We start from the raw sequence: 18,715 nt of genomic DNA, 5'->3' as shown, positions 1-18,715 counted from the left end.
ATAAGAAAGGACAGGCTGGGTGGGCACAAGTCTTTTGCCCTTTGCCCTTACACTTCTTCTAGCAATCTTGGGACCAAGCACAGGAAGCTGCAGGCTGGGAATGGCAGGTGCGAGGAAAGGTGGATCCTTGTGGGTACCTTGTGGGAAAAATACCCCAGATTAATGAAGCCTCTGTTGCTGGGTTTCTTGATACTCAAGTAGATGCAATCCTATCCATTACCAGTGAAGGTAAAAAGGAGCAGCGAGGCTGTTTCTGTAAATTCTTTTTACCTGTATTTTGCCAATACCTCTTCCCCAGGCAAGGTTTTAGTGCTTCTTTTTCCAATTTGTATGAATCTTTATATATTATTATAGATATTAAGATACAGATATTTGAGATTGTTGTGTCTTTTAATTTTATTTATGTGACTTGCCTGTTAAGGTGATGTCTCCATCTAAAGATACACATTGTCTTCACAATTAATAACAGGGACAAACTTCTATTTCCCAATAACCTGTCACTTAATTGTTTTATCATCCATTGTTTCCTTCTCAGAATCTGTTATCCTTGGGAACTGCAAATCTGTGGCTTTCCAATGATCTAATTCCTTCCATGTTTATCAGCTGCCATTCTTCTGTGAAAAGAGCTTTCCCTGTTTTTCTGCTCTCTTCTTTTGGGAGGAATTACTGTGTCCTGATCGTCAAGAAGCAACAATTAAAACTGGACATGGAACAACAGACTGGTTCCAAATCGGGAAAGGAGTATGTCAAGGCTGTATATTGTCACCCTGCTTATTTAACTTATATGCAGAATATATCATGTGAAATGCCAGGCTGGATGAAGCACAAGCTGGAATCAAGAATCCTGTGAAAATATCAATAACCTCAGATATGCAGATAACACCACCCTTATGGCAGAAAGTGAAGAAAAACTAAAGAGCCTCTTGATGAAAGTGAAAGAGGAGAGTGAAAAAGTTGACATAAAACTCAACATTCAGAAAACTAAGATCATGGCATCCAGTCCCATCACTTCATGGCAAATAGATGGGGAAACAATGGAAACAGTGATAGACTTTATTTTTGGGGGCTCCAAAATCACTGCAGATCGTGACTGAAGCCATGCAATTAAAAGATGCTTGCTCCTTGGAAGAAAAGCTACCACCAACCTAGACAGCATATAAAAAGCACAGGCATTACGTTACCAACTAAAGTCCGTCTAGTCACAGCTATGATTTTTCCAGTAGTCCTGTGTGGATGTGAGAATTGGACTATAAGGAAAGCTAAGCACCAAAGAACTGATGTTTTTCAACTGTGGTGTTGGAGAAGATTCTTCAGAGTCCCTTTGATTGCAAGGAGATCCAACCAGTCCATCCTAAAGCAAATCAGTCCTGAATATTCATTGGAAGGACTCATACTGAAGCTGAAATTCCAATACTTTGGCCAGCTGATGCAAAGAACTGACTCATTGGAAAAGACCCTGATGCTGGGAAAGATTGAAGGCAAGAGGAGAAGGGGACGACATCTGAGATGTTGGGTGGCATCACTGAGGATGATGGTTGGATGGCATCACTGACTCAATGGACATGAATTTGAGTAAACTCCTGGAGTTGGTGATGGACAGGGAAGCCTGGCATGCTGCGGTACATGGGGTAGCAAAGATTCGGACATGATTGAGCGATTGAACTGAACTGAACTGTGTCCTTATAAATTTTTATTGATTCAGTGTGATATAATCAATTACAGTTGTGATTCTTTTTCATGTTCAAATTAACCCACTTTTGGCCAGGGGGAGCTTTTATGTTATTTCTTTTTTTTTTTTTAATTTTATTTTTTAACTTTACAGTATTGTATTGGTTTTGCCAAATATCAAAATGAATCCGCCACAGGTATACATGTGTTCCCCATCCTGAACCCTCCTCCCTCCTCCCTCCCCGTACCATCCCTCTGGGTCGTCCCAGTGCACCAGCCCCAAGCATCCAGTATCATGCATTGAACCTGGACTGGCGACTCGTTTTATATATAATATTATACATGTTTCAATGCCATTCTCCCAAATCCTCCCACCCTCTCCCTCTCCCACAGAGTCCAAAAGACTGTTCTATACATCAGTGTCTCTTTTGCTGTCTCGTATACAGGGTTATTGTTACCATCTTTCTAAATTCCATATATATGCATTAGTATACTATATTGGTGTTTTTCTTTCTGGCTTACTTCACTCTGTATAATATGTTATTTCTAACACAAGAAATTGAATGGTTACATGTCTTAAGTTTCTACCCTTTCTTCCCTCCATCCCTTCTTTCCTTTCTTTCTCTCTGGCTGTGGGTGGGAATTGTTTATAAAATTGGGTAAAACGGCAATGGCACCCCACTCCAGTACTCTTTCCTGGAAAATCCCATGGACGGAGGAGCCTGGTAGGCTGCAGTCCATGGTTTCGCTAAGAGACCTACACGACTGAGTGACTTCACTTTCACTTTCACTTTCATGTATTGTAGAAGGAAATGGTAACCCACTCCGGTGTTTTTGCCTGGAGAATCCCAGGGACGGGGGAGCCTGGTGGGTTGCCATCTATGGGGTCGCACAGAGTCAGACACGACTGAAGTGACTTAGCAGCAGCAGCAGAGCAATATGAAGTAATAGTGGTAAAAGGAGGTCTTGCCCTTGTCTTTAATTAAATTGGATTTAGTTTTCCACTATTAGATAGTAGAGGCTGTTTATTTCAGTTTAAAAAAAAGTTAGTGTTACTCTATTCCTAGTTTAGAATTATGTTATAAATATTGAATTAAAGGGGGAATTTGCTGAATTAACCAGTATGTTTTCTCCTTTAACCTAATGAAATGATCAATTACATTCATAGGTTTCTTAGTAATTAAACTATCTTTATGGTCTTCAAATGCACTAAACTCAAACATTGTTTATTATTTTTTGAATTCTGCACTGATTCAGTATGCTCAGTTTTATATATACATACATGTAATAAATATATTTACTGTATTATATATATATACACACAGTAAACTATATATATAACTACATATAGATGAATGAATGGGATTAGTTTGCATCTTTATTATACTATGTATTTGAAATTTATGAAAGTGAATCAGGAAACTGTTAAGTTCCCTTGAAAAATGTATATGATGTCAGGATTATTATTACCTAGAATTCAGAAAGCTTTATCTGTAAATCTCGTGGGCTTTAGGCCATTTTCGGGGTCAGTCTGATAAGTTAATTCATTCAACTCATGGCTATTGCACTATTTATGTTACTGAACCAAGCTGGGATCTGCTTGCCTGTGCACAGTAAAGCCAATCAACTGACAGCTGGGTTGTGGTGAAGGAAAGTGCAGTGTTTATTGCAGGGTAGCAAGCAAAGAGTACAGATAGCTAGAGTTTAAAAGGCCTCGACTCCCCAAGGCTTTCACGGATAAGTTTTTAAAGACAAAGTTGGGGGAGGGGTGGTGTATGATCAGCCTGTGGGTATTCTGATTGGTTGGTGGTGAGCTAATTGGAAGTCAGCATCTTCGGCCCTCTGCTTCCAGCAGGTCTGGGGTCTACTTGCCTGTGGAAGCATTCAGTTAACTTTTTCCACCTGGTGGGGATTTTAGTATCTGCAAAACAGCCCAAAGGACATGGCTCCGAATATTATCTGTAGCCCATGTTGTTGTTCAGTTGGTAAGTCATGTCTGACTCTTTGCAACTCCATGGGCTGCAGCACGCCAGGTTTCTCTGTCCTTCACTATCTCATGGAGTTGGCCCAAACTCATATCCATTGAGTCAGTAATGCTATCTAACCATCTCATCCTCTGTCATCCCCGCTTCTCCTGCCCTCATTTTTCCCAACATTAAGGTCTTTCCCAATAAGCTGGCTCTTCCATCAGGTGGCCAAAGAATTGGAACTTTAGCTTCAGTATCAGTCCTTCCAGTGAACATTCAGGGTTGATTTCCTTTAGGATTGACTGGTTGGATCTCATTGCTGTCCAAGGGATTCTTAAAGGTCTTCTCCATCGCCACAATTAAAAAGCATCAATTTTTTGGCACTCAGCATTCTTTATAGTCCAACTCTCACAACCGTACATGACTACTGGAAAAACCATAGCTTTGACTATATGGACCTTTGTCAGCAAGGTGATGTCTCTGCTTTTTAATATGCTACCTAGATTTGTCATAGCTTTTCTTCCAAGGAGTAAGCATCTTTTAATTTCATGGCTGCAGTCACCATCTGCAGTGATTTTGGACCCCAAGAAAATAAAATCTGCCACTATTTCCACTTTTTTCCCCATCTATTTGCCATGGAGTGATGGGACTGTATGCCATTATCTTGGTTTTTGGAATGTTGAGTTTTAAGTCAGCTTTTCACTCTCCTATTTCACCCTCATCAAGAGGCTCTTTAATTCTTCTTTGCTTTCTGCCATAGGATGCTGTCATCTGCATATCTGAGGTTGTTGATATTTCTCTCTGCAGTCTTGATTCCAGCTTAGGCATTCAGCCTGGCATTTTGCATGATGTACTCCACATAGAAGTTAGATAAGCAGGGTGACAGTATACAGCCTTGACATACTCCTTTCCCAATTTTAAACCAGTGCATTGTTCCATGTCTGGTTCTAACTGTTGCTTTTTTGTCCTGCATAAAGGGGACAGATAATGTGGACTGGTATTCCCATCTCTTTAAGAATTTTCCACAGTTTGTTGTGATCTACACAGTCAAAGGCTTTAGTGTAGTCAATGAAGCAGTAGATTTTTTTTTTGGAATTCCCTTGCTTTTTCTGTGATCCAACAGATGTTGGCAATTTGATCTCTTGTTCCTCTGCCTTTTCTAAATCTAGCTTGTACATCTGGAAGTTCTTGGTTCACATACTCTTGGAGCCTAACTTGAAGGATTTTGAGCATTACTTTGCTAGTATGTGAAATAAGCACAATTGTACAGTACTTTGAACATTCTTTGGCATTGCCTTTCTTTGAGATTGGAATGAAAACTGACCTTTTCCAGTCCTGTGGCCACTGCTGAGTTTTCCAAATATGCTGGCATATTTGGTGCAGCACTTGCACAGCATCATCTTTTAGGATTTGAAATAGCTCAGCTCGAATTCCATCATCTCCACTAGCTTTGTTTGTAGTGATGCTTCCTAAAGCCCACTTGACTTCCATTCCAGGATGTCTGGCTCTAGGTGAGTGATCACACCATCATGGTTATCTGGGTCATTAAGACCTTTTTTGTATAGTTCTTCTGTGTATTCTTGCCATCTCTTCTTAATATCTTCTGCTTCTGTTAGGTCCTTGCCATTTCTGAGGAGAAACCCTGAGCCTCTGAGAAGGAACTAAAATCTTTGTCTTTGTTTAATGGCTGAACAGTTATTATTTTGTCTTACTTGACTGGTTTCCTTTCTTTATGCATTTTCTCACTTCTCTGATTAAAGTTACCCTTTGGAATCTAGGGGTGGCCTAGGAAGATAAAGTTCTTCTACAGAGAAGTGACAGATGGAGGACGCTGGGGGTGAGGTCCATTCCGGGAAAATCTCATAGGGTCCTGCTTGGTTACAAATAGAGTTTCTACTTCCACTTGAGATAAATAAGTTCTTTTCCTAACAAATGGTCTGTTTGCCAAAATTCAAACCATTGTCTATTATTCTTTGGTAAGTTTTAAGTTGCCTGCTTATCTATGGTCTTATTTCCTTTGGGTTTCTTAAATTTTATATTTCCCTCCCTCCCTCTCTCACCCTTCTCTCTTTCTCTCTCTCCCTCTGTTCCTCATTCTGTTTTAAAAATAAGATTGGTTAGAAATTTGTCTATTTTATTTTTTAACCCAAGAACTAGTGGTGGCATTCATTTTGTTTAGCACTTTTTTATAGCTAATGTTTTCATCTGTGTATCTATTTTTAATAATGTGAGTTAATTATTTTTATATAATTATTTTTAATATTTGTGAGTCTCTTTTGCTGTTCTGTTTATGCTGTCTTGGATAAAAAGCTAACTTGTTTATTTCTGTCTCGTCATGTTAGTAATTCTAAGCCAGTCATCCTTTCCTGCTGAGCCCAGATTTGTTCTAAGAATTCTCAACATGGCCCATACACTGTTAAATGTAGGGTAGAGGGTTCTGCTCTGTCTGCCTTTGGAAAACACAACTGGTTGCAAGTCTTCTCTACTGTGTTCAATAAGCGAGTGAGCGCTCAGTCGTGTCCGACTCTTTGTGACCCCAGGGACTGTAGCCGCCAGGCTCCTCTGTCCCTAGGATTTTCCAGGCAAGAATATTGGAGTGGGTTGCCATTTCCTTTTCAAGGATACCTTCTCAACCCAGAAATTGAACCCAAGTCTCCTGTGTCTCCTGCACTTATTCTTTACCCACTGTTCAAGCTCACTCAAATTATGGTCTGTTATAGCCCATGTTTCCCATTCTGAAATTTTACAGTAAATTTATTCATATATATATATATATATATATATATATATATATATATACACACACACACACATTCTTTTTCATATTCTTTTCCCATATAGTTTATTACAAGATATTGAATACAGTTCCCTGTGCTGTGAGTACAGGGATATCTGTCCTGTTTATCTGTTTTATAGATAGTAGTCTGTATCTGCTAATCCCAAACTCCTAAATTATTCCTCTCCCACCCCCTTTCCCCTCTGGTAACCATAAGTTTGTTTTCTATGCTGTGAGTCTGTTTCTGTTTTGTAAATAAGTTCATTTATATCATTTTAGAGTCCACATATAAGTGATATCGTATTTGTCTTTCCCTTGTTATGATAACCTCTAGGTCTGACTGATTTCATTTCATATGATAACCCCTAGGTCTATCTAGAATAAATGTATTCTTAAATATGAAAAGAATGAGTTTCTTATTCATAGATTTGGAAGGAAAATATGTTTAAGCAAGGTTTTAACGTGGCTATTTTCTGATTTCTGGGGGATATTTTTCTCTTACTTTCTTTCATAAATAGGTTTTGGACTGTAACTATCATTTTTGTATAATAATTGCCTCAAGACTCTTGATATTATTTTGTGATCGTTTACTTTTGAAGATCATCGATAAGTTTGAGGATAGCCTAAATTTAAATTCTTTGTAGATAATATTTTAAAAAATTCTTGCTTGTATACTTTTAGGATTAAAAAAAATAGAATTAGAATATTTCATCAAGATATTTAGGAATGTAGGTTTTCTATTGCTATTGTTTTGATTGGACTTTACTGGAAACATGTCAAAATCTTCTGATTTGTATCAGAAGAAGTCAGCACAGGACAATTTTCATCTGTATATTTTTGTGACTTGGCTCTGCTCCTTTGTCATTTATCTCAGGAATTTTGTTATAGGCTGCTATTTGTCAACCAATATCTCCTCTCTCCTTTTTTCTTACTCATAGAACTCTGATTTAATTTTGGAATGGTCTCAGTTTAAAAGCTCTATTTCCTAGTCTTCATTGCAAAAGGTAGTCATATATCATACTTGAGGCCAGTGAGATATATTTGGAAGTCATTGGGTGGGGGCTTCTCGGAAAGCTCTTTAAGGGGAGCTGACTCATCTGGCATGCTGCATTTGCTCTCTCTTCCTCCATATTCAATCTGGAATGTGGTTATGATGGCTGGAGTGCCAGCAGCCATATTTTAAGCTGGGGAAGAAAGTGACACACTAAAAATGGTAGAGCAAGGGCTAAAAGAGTCTGAGTTCCTGGTAGGGTAGCTGCCCTATCCAGCCGAGATCTGTCATTTCTATACTTCTTGCTACAGGAGGGAAAGATAAGCTTGTCTCTTTGCTAAGCCACCATTAGTGGCTTGTTTTGGTCAATGTCTTTGAACAAAAATCCTTCTGTGATAAACAAATACTTCTTTCCCTAAGGTAAACTGTATATGGTTATCATCTTTTCATGCATTGCTTTTTCTTTTGACCCTCTCTTTTGTTTCCCTGAGTTAGGAAGATCCCCTGGAGGAGGGAATGGCTACCCTCTCCAGTATTCTTGCCTGGAGAATCCCATGGACAGAGGAGCCTGGCGGGCTGCGGTCCATGAGGTCGCAAAGGGCCAGACACAACTGAGTGACTAACACTTTTTTGTTTTCTTAGAGAGCTTTTTATTTCTTTTCTGCATCTCTAATTTGAATTTCCAGAATACTGTATTTCTATATCTATTATTACTATTATAGTCCTTACTCCCTTTTTATTTTATATATTTTTTGGCCTTGCCACATAGCACATGGAATCTTAGTTCCTCTACAAGGGATCAAAACCACAGCCCCTGCATTCGAAATATGAAGTCTTAACCCCTGGACTGCTAAGGAAGTTCGCATATTTCTATTACTGACTTTTAGTTTTTCCGACTATATTTTTGTTGTTGTTTCAACTTGGATTTCATTCAATTTCTTATCTCTGAATTTTAAGTTTCCTCTGAAATTAAGTTTCTTAAGTTTATTTGAAACTCCAATACTTTGTCCACCTCATGCGAAGAGTTGACTCATTGGAAAAGACTCTGATGCTGGGAGGGATTGGGGGCAGGAGGAAAAGGGGATGACAGAGGATGAGATGGCTGGATGGCATCACTGACTCGATGGATGTGAGTTTGAGTGAACTCCGGGGGTTGGTGATGGACAGGGAGGCCTGGCGTGCTGCGATTCACGGGGTCGCAAAGAGTCAGACTCGACTGAGCAACTGAACTGAACTGAACTGAAGTTCATTTTCACCTCATTTCTCATCTTGTCTCAAAAAGCATTTTGTTCATTTACTGCATTTATTCAAAATGCAAAATACACTCTGAAAAGTGAAAGTGTTAATTGCTCAGTGGTCTCTGACTCTTTGTGACCCCATGGATTGTAGCATCTATCCATAGAATTCTCCAGGCAAGAATACTGGAGTGGGCTGTCATGCCCTTCTCCAGGGGCTCTTCCCCACCCAGGGATGGAACCTGGGTCTCCCACGCTACAGGCAGATTCCTTACCTTCTGAACCATCAGGGAAGCCCCCAAAATGCACCCTAGACTTCCCTTTTATTTGCTGCCATTGTTGTTGTTGTTTAGTCACTAAGCTGTTTGCTCCTCTCAAAGTATGCTTTTCTCTGGATCTTTATTGCCCTACTATTCTTATGTCCTGTTTTACACTTTTGTTTTTCAGTTTATTCAACTTTGGACAGTAGAACCATCCAGGCTGGTGTTTACCAAATGATGTTTACATAGGGGCCTCTGTTCCTGTCTGTTCTCCTTGGTTCTGTGTTCTGATAGAATCAGAAGAGTCCCAGTCTTAACTAGGCATGCTGAGATACCTGTTCCAGCCAGATTTTAGTGCCTTCTTGGTATTTACGTACTGGGGCTTATCTGATGGGGCTTACTTTGAACAAGTAGCTTCCCAGAGTTGCCATATATGGTTCTCCAGTCACTGGCAGGGGGTTTGTTCTTGAAGGGCTTGTCCTCTCCCTAAGAGATGCTGACTCCCATCCTGAGCCTTGGTGATCCTGTAACCAGATGAGGCCAATACTGAAGCCCAATTCAGCTGCTTGCCATTCAAAGGCCAATACTTGGGAGAAAAGTGTCAGTGGGGAAAGTTTTTTGTTCAGGTCAGCAACCTGGGGAAATGGTGGACTGAGGTCCTAAGAACCATCTCCAAGTTTCTGGTTAGGAGACAAGGGTTTTAACGGAGCCTGAGGGAGGGGGCTACAGGGTTCATGACTAGCTCACCCATGATTCTCAGATTGGTTGGCATCAAGGCAAAGTTTCAAACGTTGCTCATCTTCCAGTTTCAACCAGTCTGCATCTACATTATTGTGGTCAGCAGCTTTCATCTGGTGGGGGATGATCTGCTTTCTGTAAAAACAGTTTGGGAGTTGTGTCATACCTTTATCTGTATCTTTCATGGAACTAGAAGTTCAGTGACTCTGCTATATGGCTGGTTGATAATCTAAATTGTAACCAGTTTCTGACAAGTTTCTACATATTCACATTTCCTTATCATTAGTTCTTGAGACAGCCTTTTGAGATTCAGGGGAGTCTTGGGAGACTAAAACTTTTCTACAAAGAAGAGGCAGGTAGAGGACATGGGGGATTGAGGCTGTCTGTCTGTCCTTGGAAGGCTACATAGGGTCATGCTAGATTACCCTCCCTTGTTGAGGAACTGCTGTCCCCTCCCTGTGACCTGTGACACCAGGTTCAGAGAACCCCTGTAGCCGAATTCCACTCATCCACCCAGTGTTACTTCCCACTGCTCTCCAAAATGAATGCTCACCTCATTATAGTTTCTTCATGTCCATGCTGTACTTAATCCTCAACCCTTAGATTATGTTCATGATGTTTTTACCTGTTTGGAATGCTTTTTGCAAGCAAGTTAGATTTTTCTCCAAGCTAGAGCTCACCTGCGTAATGATGATTCCTCAGCTGGGTAAACTATGGTGAGGAACCTCATCTCCCAAAGGATGTACAGAAAGAGTACTCAGGGAAGAGCGCCAGTAAAAACAGATGACCCAGGGAAACAATTCCTCCAGCACTGGAGGAGGCAGACACGTTCTCAGGTAGGGTGTGGCTCTTGCTTCATTTCTGAAATGGGATGGTATGCTACAGGTAGAAGCCCCCTCTCACTCCCCTGTTTTCTTCAGAGTTACCCCCTTGCAGATCACAGTTTTGTAATCCAGCTTATCCACGCTGCTCTAAGAGATATTTCTGCCAGGGAGCTGAAAATATTGGTGTCCTCAATTCCCGGGGCTGTACTTTCAGGACCATTACCCTCAATGAAAGTCCACAGTCACCTCTGTTTTGGTGGTGGCCAAATCTAGCCCAGGATTGTCCTGACCTAAGTCTGATCCCACTGAGATTTCAAGGCATTTTGTCTGAGAAATCCTCTTATCGCTTCAAGTTTAATATGTCTAAAGCCAAATTTATGACCTCCTTATAATAACATTGTAATTCTCCTAACCCTTAATACTTGACCCATGTCCAAGTCAACACGTTGGAGCTAAGCCCCAGACACAAGAAGTACCACCTTCTGCATGCCATTGAGATTGTTTCAGAATTTCACTTTCCATCCTTTCCATTCTCATTGCTGCCACTATTGTGCAGGATTTAATTACTTCATGTCTGAATCATCAGAGGAGCATTTCTGTTCATCTCCTTCCTCATGTCTCTTCACCGCTTCCCTTCCACAGGCAGATCAATTTCAGGTTGATCTTTTGTTAGGCAGAACCTCAATGATGCTACTACTTTGCAGAGGAAATGCTGTCTCCTCCCTTTGACCTGTGGGATCTGGTTCAGAGGCCTTTCATAGTTGATTTCCACTTATCCACCAAGTGTTACTTGCCACTGCTTTCCAAAATAAATACTTAAAAATAAAATGAATATTCATCTTGTTAGTCTATTCCGTACATCCCTTCTGTACTTGTCATCAGCTCTTAGATTTTACTTTGATTTATTTTTCTAGTGGAATGTTTTCTGCATTCTTTATCACCAAATTAGACCTTACTCCTATTCAGAGACCCAGCTTAAATTCAGTTGTCAGATTGGACTGACTGATACTTTAAAAAAAAAAAAAAAGTGATTCTGGTCATTATAAACTGGATAAGAGAGACATACATATTTAGAAATTATTTCTGTGGATTTCTGTATGACTCTGGGGCTTCCCTGGTAGCTCTGCTGGTAGAGAATCTGCCTGCAATGCAAGAGACCCTGGTTTGATCCCTGGGTCAGGAAGATCCCCTGGAGAAGGGATAGCTACCCACTCCAGTATTCTTGGACTTTTCTGGTGGCTCAGATGTTAAAGAATCCACTTGCAATGTGGGAAACCTGGGTTCAATCCCTGGGTTGGGAAGATCCCCTGTAGAAAGGGACACTACCCATTTCAGTATTCTTGCCTGGAGAATTCCAGGCTACAGTTCATAGGATCACAAAGAGTTGGACACAACTGAGCAACTTTCACATCACTCTCATGTATCTTATTTGTGCTATGCCTAAAAAGAATGTGCAGTAAATAGACCTTTCTCCCCCTAGCTATAAGTCAGAATAATAACCATCCGACTTTGGAAGGTAATGTAAGAAGATGTTCTTCTCTGCAGATGAAATTGTGCTGCTCAGGTTGGTAAAACCCAATTGTACAGGAACTTTTGAAATGTGAAGTCACCATTTTATATTTTATACTTTCTTGGCACATGTCTTCAATGGTTGAATCTGTGTTTAAGATTATATATCTCTTTATTAAAAACATAAATTTCTGGGGACTTCCCTGGTAGTCCAGTGGTTAAGACTTTGCACTTCTACTACAGGAAGCACTGGATGGAACTCTGGTTGGAGAACTAGGATCCCACATGCTGCATGGCAGGGCCAGGGAAAAGCAAGCTCCAAACCAAATAAAACCCCCACACATCTCTGAGTTTTTTGCTTCTGCTTTTTGTTTGTGGGTTTTGTTGTTTTAGTTTTGGTTCTTAACACAGGTGCACTGCCTGTAAATTAATCACAAAGACCCAGGTGGCTTTTCTTCTGGAAGGTGGGAGTTTAGGGTCACTTTGGTGGATTTCATCTATCATATCCTTCCCCCCATGTTTCTCTGTCCTGAATTGCTGCTGTAGGAAGCCTAACTTTTCTCTCCGCATATGTACCTGCCTACACGATATATTTGGGTTTCCCAGGTGGTGCTAGTGGTTAAAAAAACCTGCCAATGCCAGAGACATGGGTTTGATCCCTAAGTCAGGAAGATCCCCTGGAGGAGGGCATAACAACCAGTATTACCTGGAGAATCCCATGGACAGAGGAGCCTGGCAGGCCACAGTCCATAGGGTTGAAAAGAGTGGGACATGACTGAAGCAGCTTAGCATGCAGGCAGGCACAGTATATATTTACCACCCCCACAGAAGCATCGTCTTCCTGATTTATGTCTGTAACATTTGCTTTTAAGTAAATCAGATAATTCAGACAGTGGTCTGTCCATTAGTAAAAGACTATCCTCTCTCTTAGACCAAGTGACCCATTGTTAGGACAGCATTTTCAGAAGCACTTCCCATAAAACTGCTTTAGGATAAAAGCAGAGCTTATTCAAGGGGAAAAGATGGGGCTGGGGAGGGGGATTTCTAAGATCAATAAAAGGCAGTGTGAACAAAAAGAAACATGTTTCTATGCTGCAGGACTTCTCAGTACTTTTGGCAGCCTCATGCAGGCTCTGCCATGGATTGTGCCCCTGGGAGGGGCCCAGTGAGGTGACCCCAGTGGGGACTAGATCGACGTTCCAGAAGTACCTCGCATGAAGCTCTTTTTCTTAGAAGAGTATCTTTCAGAAATAGTGTGTAATGGAAAGCACAGGGTCAAACCTCAGCCTGGGCTGTTGCAATTCCTGTCATCAAAGGCAAATTGGAGCTTTAGCTTCTAGTTTGGCTCAGAAGTGCTCAAAAGACCCTCTTCACAGCATATGTGTGTTAAAACTGGCAAGTTAGTCCTTTGGACAGATCATACCGGGAGAACCCATTTCTTGTGTAGGCATTCCTGCTTTCCTATGTTATTACTGTCACATTTTCTTTTCTCTAACACTCAGTATCTCAGCTTAGAGGAGGGACCTCACAGTATTGAAATATGGACCTCTTTTGAGGAGGATTTTGTTCTGTTGGTGCTGTGAGCTTGAAGGAGGGACCCAGTGGGACTGGACTAGACTTCCCAGGAGGGAGGACTAATTGGTTACTGATGGTTCACTGACGGGAGAACGGTCAGGCTGCGTCTTCAAGTATTGGAAAAACCACAAACTGGATTCAGCTGCTGCAGAGGTGAAGCACTGATGCTACAGGTGAAAACAATTGCTAGGGTACTATGGACCCAGAACAGGAAGAAGAGGGGTGGAGCTAGTTCCTTCTTCCTCTTTTAGCTTCTGTCTTCCAGTCTGGTACCTCCTATAGGCCAAACCTGGGCAGGCCATAGGCTGCAAAGTAGAAATGAAGGGGACAGCCCCAGCTTTAGCATCACAGAGTTTAGACTAGAGGGAATGGACTCAGAAGAGAACTCAAAAACTGGCAGAGCACAATGGTGACCTAGCGAACTTTTCCCTCATTGCTCATGTGACAGGTGAAAATGCAGAACTTGTTGTAGTTTTGGTTAGCATTTTTTCTTATGGGCTGAGGTTGAATACCTTTTAACTTTTAAAATAGGTTTTCCTTTCTGTGAACTATCTTTTGATATCCTTTTTCCATCTTGTTTTCCTTTGCTTGTTGTTTTTGTTTCTTAGGCATGAAAAGAAATTAGACTTTTGAATATATTTGGAAATATTTTTTCCCAGTTTGTCATTTGACTTTTGATATATGATGGCTTTTCCATATATGTGTTTTTATTTTCACAGTGTTGAGTTTTATCAGCATTTTCTTTTGTGACTTCAGGGTTTTTGTTCACCTGTAGAAGGGCCTTTCCAACTGTGAGATGATAAAAAATGTTCTTCCTTTTTTTTTCCCCCTATAATGGGAAAAAAGTTCTATAATGGCTTTGGTTTTAAAATTTAAATATTTGATCAATTTGGAATTATTCCTATTATTATGAGATACCAATTCCCATGTGTTTCCTTCTTCCTGATTTACCATCCAGGTGTCCCAACACCATTTATTGAACAATCCATATTTTCTCCATCAATTTGAAAATTCCCCTTTATTATAATTCTTATATGGTTAAAACATATTTTTGGTCTATTTCTAAACTTTCTGATCTGTTGTGTTCCTGTGGCTGTTCATGTACTAGCACCATACTGTTTTAATTACTCTAGCTTCATATTATGGTTAAATATCTCCAACAGCATTTCTTCCTCACTAGTTTCCCCTTTAGAATCATGTTTGTTCTTGATTTTTCTTTCTCCCATAGGAATGTTAGAGTCAACTTGTCTAATTTTAAAGCCTATTGGTAGTTTCATTGAGATCATATAACAATATAGATTAAGAAAGTGCTGAAACTGTTGAGTTTTTCTATTTGAGAACATGCTATTTCATTTATGTGGTCAAATACACTGGAATTCGATCCCATTGACTGCAAGAAACCCAGCATTTGTCTGTCATCAAATATTTCTGGGAATGTCTAAAATGACAAATGTTTCCACAGATATACTCTGAACTTCATTGCCACCTCAGCTAGGCGTCTGTCTCTCATGTACTTCTCAACCATCTGCAGTTAGCATTGCTCTATCTCAAGACCAAGTATTTTCAACCTGAGCTAAATATTTCCCTGGGCATAATGGCATTCCAAGCAGTAACAGGAACAATGATTCTAGATTCTCAGTTTCCATATGTTTGCTTCCCTGAAATTAATCATCCTGAAAATATACCAATGGACTGTAGGTTCTCTCTTCCAACTTCTCCTTCCACTCTTCCTCATTTACACATTGTTAATGAAAAGCATGGGTCTCACCTATCCTAAATCTTACTATGTGCATTGACTTGGGGGTGGAAAAGCATCTGGGGAGCAACCAAGGGGGCACATGAAAATCCTAGGGCTTCTTGAGAAAGTGAATGGCTGTAGTGACTGATCACAAATCAAGTGTTTCCAATTCTTGGCTTTCATTAAAGCTGAAAAAAGACTTAAAATAACTATTTAAATTAATTTTGTTGATGATTACTATGTTTTTGTTTTGTATGTAGCTTGTAAAGAGTTAAAGAAAATAAAGGAAGTTAGCATAATAAAGATCCTTGCATTTGTACCTACTTCTATATATGAACAGTTGTGTGAAATACTTAAAGTGTAAAATTGATGATAAATTGTCTCACGTTAGTTAATGCAAAACCTTCATCTGTGTATATATAAACTCATTTCTTTTATTTAAGTATAGTTAATTTGCAATATTGTGTTAGTTTCAGGTATACAGCAAAGTGATTTAGATATATATAGATATATATATATATATATTTTTTTTTTTTCAGGTTATTTTACATTATAGGCCATTACATGGTATTGAATATGGTTCCCTGTGCTATACAGTAGGACCTTGTTGTTTATCAATTCTATATATAGTAGTGCTACTGCTAAGTCACTTCAGTCGTGTCCGACTCTGTGCAACCCCATGGACGGCAGCCCACCAGGCCCCGCCGTCCCTGGGAGTCTCCAGGCAAGAAAACTGGAGTGGGTTGCCATTTCCTCCTCCAATGCATGAAAGTGAAAAGTGAAAGTGAAGTTGCTCAGTCGTGTCCGACTCTTAGCAACCCCATGGACTTCAGCCTACCAGGCTCCTCTGTCCATGGGATTTTCCAGGCAAGAGTACTGGAGTGGGGTGCCATTGCCTTCTCCCATATATAGTACTATGTATCTGTTAACATCCCAAGTTGCTAGTTTAGCCCTTTCTGCCCCTTTCCCCTTTGGTAATCATAAGTTTGTTTTCTATGTCTGTGAATCTGCTGTTGATTTGTATATAATTTCATTTTTATTATTTTTAAAATTCCACACTTCAGCCCCTTCAGAGCAGTCAGTGGGAAGTATGGGACTTGAGGAACGGCTTCACTTCCCCCTTCATCACCTTGGATGATGCTGACATGTAAGCACCTGGGACATGACTGCCCACTCTGTCTTTCCCCTTGGCAGCTACACACTTCTCCAGTAATCTTAAGATGAGTGACCTGGTTTTGGACTTTCTACTCCTCTGTGGCTCTCTTGCTCCTCTCTGGTTACCTCAGACTTTCTTTGTCAGGTCATACGCCTCTCAGTATAGTTATGAAGTGCACAGCTGTGAAGCAGCTGTTAAAGTGGACAAATGTGAAGGGAGGTCAAGAGCATGAACTCTGCATCCATTTTTAGCTGTGGGCCTTTGGAAAATTTTAAAACTTGTTTCTTCCTCTGTAAAATTGGAATGATTCTGGCACTCATCTAGCGTTATTATTGGCTTAAATGAGAAAATATATGTAATGTGGTTAACACTGTGACTGGCCCTTTAATAGCTATTAGTAATTGTTCACTATTACTAACAGGTTCTCATTCTGCCCTCAAATTAACCTACACACAGTTGTCCTGGAGCTTCTTGGACACAGGCTGAGAAGAGGAGAAAGTGTCAGATTCAGTGGGAGACTTGGTGCTCTCTGAAGAGCTCTGAAGCTTATGTCATGGGTTTCATCTTTTATCTCCTAATAAATTAAGATTTTTATCTACTGCACCTTGAGGTTTATTTTCTAGTTCCTAATTTGAAAAGAGCTATTAATGCACTCAAGCATACATATCCTCACTCACCCCTACACACTCAAAAAACAATGACCTGCTAACTGATTGGACATGTGAATCAGAATTTGAAAAGGTGACCAGTATTTCTTAGCAAATTTATATCTTTCTAAAAAATTTCTGTAGCTTAAAACACACACACACACACACACACACACACACACACACACACCACAAAGCATACATGAGTTTGGGAGATGCAGTGTTTGGCTGAGAGTGGTGATTGATCCTGGGCTGGCCCAGTTCTGTTTTAAAGTTTAGTTTTTGATTTTTTGTTACTTTATAACTCAAAGAAAGATGCTCCTGAATTTTAAAAATTAGGAATTTGAAAAATTTCCCAGCTGTCTAACCAAAGTACAACTCATTAATTTAAATATTGTAGACCTCTACCCCCTTTCTGGAGAAGGAAAGGGCAGCCCACTCCAGTGTTCTTGCCTGGAGAATCCCAGGGAGGGGGGAGCCTGGTGGGCTGCCGTCTATGGGGTCGCACAGAGTCGGACATGACTGAAGCGACTTAGCACCCCCTTTCTGATTAGGTATTCACAACCTTGCCTTGCAAGCCTGGTTAATCTACAAAGTAGGAGAGGAGCACGTAAGGGACACATGGAGACCTTCTGTCACTGGAAGTGTTCCAGGACACTCTGAGGGCCAGTTTATTTACTCTCATTAACTCTGAGAGGGCACCATCCTAGGGCTACATATGTATGGTGTGTGGCTCATCTTTTCTTTTTTTTTTAAAGGAAGTCCTTGATGCCCAAAACTCAGACTGTGGGTACTGGTGCTGAATCAAATCTCAGAGACAAGAGTTTTGGGTGAACTAGAAAAGAATAGCTTCGTTGCTTTGCCAGTCAAAGGGAGACACTGCAGGCGCTTGACTCTCAAAACTGTGTGTCCCTATTGGTTCAAGGGTGGGGGTGCTGATAAGAATTAGGATGTGTGCAGGGCCTGCACTCGTAATGTGGTCTCAGGTAGGTCTTCTGAGGAAATTTTTGGTTCCTTTAGTCTGACCTCAGGTGGTCTTCTCTGGAATGAAGAATGATAACATCCTCCATTTGTTGGGAGGTTTTATTTCTGAAGAAGAGCTCAAAGATTTTGTAGTCTGTATCCCTTGAGGCAGAGCCAGGACCCTGCCCCAAGTCTACCCTATTGTTTCTTGGCTGCTCCTTCTTTGTCTCTGCATCCCCTCCTTTTCCTGATTAGCAACTGTTCAAATCTACCATTTGGAACTCAAGGAAAGTCATGGAGGCTGGAGTCTGTTCTCTACCAGCAAGAAATGGGGGACGCAGAAAGATTTCTGTGCCCAGGAGCCCCATAATGTCTTGCTCAGGATTACATTCAATCCTTAAGTCTTCTTCCTGTGACATCAATCAGTTCAATCACTCAGTATGACTCTTTGTGACCCCCTGGACTGCAGCACTCCAGGCTTCCCTGTCCATCACCAGCTCACGGAGCTTACGCAAACTCATGTCCATTGAGTAGGTGATGCCATCCAACCTTCTCATCCTCTGTCATCCCCTTCTCCTCGCGCCTTAATCTTTCCCAGCATCAGGGTCTTTTCCAATGAGTCAGTTCTTTGCATCAGGTGGCCAAAGTATTGGAGTTTCAGCTTTAGC

The 18,715-nt window shown here is 40.6% G+C and overlaps 1 protein-coding gene and 1 long non-coding RNA gene across 2 annotated transcripts in view; both read left to right on the top strand.

Annotated features, from left to right (window-relative positions):
- Window positions 1-18,715, top strand: part of HECW1 (HECT, C2 and WW domain containing E3 ubiquitin protein ligase 1) — a 490,597-nt gene that overhangs the window by 17,355 nt on the left and 454,527 nt on the right. The gene's annotated exons all lie outside the window — the stretch shown is intronic.
- Window positions 13,781-17,040, top strand: LOC123334770. Its single transcript, XR_006552893.2, has 3 exons — window positions 13,781-13,991; window positions 16,346-16,428; window positions 16,859-17,040. It is a non-coding gene; the product is annotated as an uncharacterized LOC123334770 (long non-coding RNA).

This window comes from Bubalus bubalis, chromosome 8 (assembly GCF_019923935.1).
Source record: "Bubalus bubalis isolate 160015118507 breed Murrah chromosome 8, NDDB_SH_1, whole genome shotgun sequence".
Lineage (NCBI taxonomy): Eukaryota > Metazoa > Chordata > Mammalia > Artiodactyla > Bovidae > Bubalus > Bubalus bubalis.
Note: the sequence above shows the minus strand (reverse complement) of the source record. Positions and strands in the feature narration are given on the sequence as shown.